This window comes from Mesitornis unicolor, unplaced genomic scaffold, assembly GCF_000695765.1.
Source record: "Mesitornis unicolor isolate BGI_N332 unplaced genomic scaffold, ASM69576v1 scaffold43573, whole genome shotgun sequence".
Lineage (NCBI taxonomy): Eukaryota > Metazoa > Chordata > Aves > Mesitornithiformes > Mesitornithidae > Mesitornis > Mesitornis unicolor.
In genome coordinates, this window is record NW_010177590.1 from 1 (window position 1) to 2,053 (window position 2,053).

The window sequence follows — 2,053 nt, forward strand, 5'->3', positions numbered from 1 at the left end:
CTCCATTTCCTTTATTTTCCCTTCCCCTCCCCACTTCATCCCATCCCTGAGCTGCCGCGGGGGCTGAGGACCCCTCACAGCACCCTAGGGACCCGGCGGGGATGGGGCCGGGGATGCTGGCCCGAGTGTTTTCTCTGTGGCCATGGGGTGAGAAACCCTGATTCTGATGAAGGTCCTGGAGCAGATGCTGGAGGGGAGAAGCAGGGACACGGAAGGGGGTGTCAGTGGGCAGAGGATGCTGGCAAGAGGCAGGTGCAGAGCTGGGGCAAAGCTGGGTGCAGAGTGAGGGTAGGTGGGTGCTGGGATCGCCTGCGGATACCCCATGGGAGAGGAGCAGTGGGGATGGAGCAGGACTTTGTGATGCTGCATCCGTTTTGCCTTTGAAGTCAGCTCCAGCCCAAAGTCACTGCCAAGACCCCCAGAGTCACCCTAAAACTAACACAAGTGAAGGGTGGGCAGAGAAGCCCCTTTCCTTTGAGACTGAGCCCTGGAGGAAACCTTAGCACCAGCTATGAATCCAAAATATCACCAGTGAGACCTTTCCTTGCAGTGCATCCCCCACCTCCACGTTTCTTTAGACCATTTAGAGGATGATGAAGCCAGCGCTCACAGCCCTGACCCTGCTTCTGCCCTGGGACCGTGGTGGATTCTAGATCTGAATAAGCAAAACCAGACATTTTGGCCATTCCAGGGCTTCGCCGCCCCAAGACGTGTCTCTAGTGGGAAGTCCATGGGAAGGGCCCCTTCGCTGCGGGCAGGGGCCCTGATGGGTCATGTACCGACCCCTGGGCAGTTTTTTGGGGGCTGCTGTATTGGGGAGGCTCTCACAGGTTGCAGCGGTTTTATGTCTGACTTTAGGGACTCCAGCTGGTTTTGGGCTCAGAGGGGCAGCCCCCTGTCCTTTGTCTTTGCCAAGTCCTCGCCATGGTCGGGTTCTCTTTAACAGGCATTAATTAGCGGTGTCACTGCTTGACAGGCAAACCAGACACCACGGCCTGCATCACTCTTTAACATGCAAAATGTAACGATCTGGATGCAGACCTGCCAGCTTTCACCCTCACCTGCCCATTCAGGTGAAGCTCATTTGTTGGGGCCAAGCTTTACCACCTCTGGTTACTGCCAAGAGCTGGGGAGGAGGCATTTTGGATTTTGAAGCAGTTTTGGGCTACGAGGCCTGAGTGAGGATCCCTGGCAGGTTGTAACGGTGCCACATCTGCCCGCATCCAGTCCTATCCCAGCTGCAGGTCACAGTCTCACCGGCTGGTGCAGTGCAAGGAGAGAGGAAGGCTTGGAGGTGGCCCCTGGCCAAGGGCCTGGCGTGAAGCAGGAATTATCTGTAGAAACCGGAGGGAATAAGGTGTTTGACGTGAGGATTAATTCCCTGCCCTTAGGAACTGTGGGGGATTGGTGCCGTGTTATGCGAGTCAGGGAAACAATCTGTGCTGTGGGGAGGCCGGATGGCAGCAGTGCTGCTGTTACAGGGGCAGAGGGGAAGCAATGAAGCCAGGAGAAGAAAATTGTGCTGTGAGCCTGTGAGATGTTTGCAGGGAGCATCACCCGTGCACTTTCTGGTTCGCTACTCGCCTGCATCCGTGCGGGAGCTGGCGGTGGCAGCCTCTGGTGCCCATGGGGCTTCGCAAGGTGGGGTCTTGCTGAGAAGGGGCTTCCTGGGTGGGAGCAGAGCCTCTCACAGCCCCAATTGTGAACCCTGGGGTTGTAGAGGGCTCTGCCCTTGTGCTGGCCTGAAAGCGAGCATGCGTGACGAGGATGTGTGGCATCCAGCTCCTTACAGTCCAGAGTAGTAATCTCCCTGCTTTTAGGGAATTTTAAGTGACCTACTTGCAGCAGGAGTTGCATAATAAACTGGTGAAAAAAACAGAAAATATATATATATAAAAATATATATCTATATATACACACATGTATATATAAAAAAGGCTGAAGGTTTCACCAATGCACAGGTTGGTTTGTGTGGAAGGAGTCATCCTTGTCTGGCTGCCACTGGCCTGCGCGGAGCCCTGGCCTTGACCCGCCTTTTCCTTTTCCTTTTCCT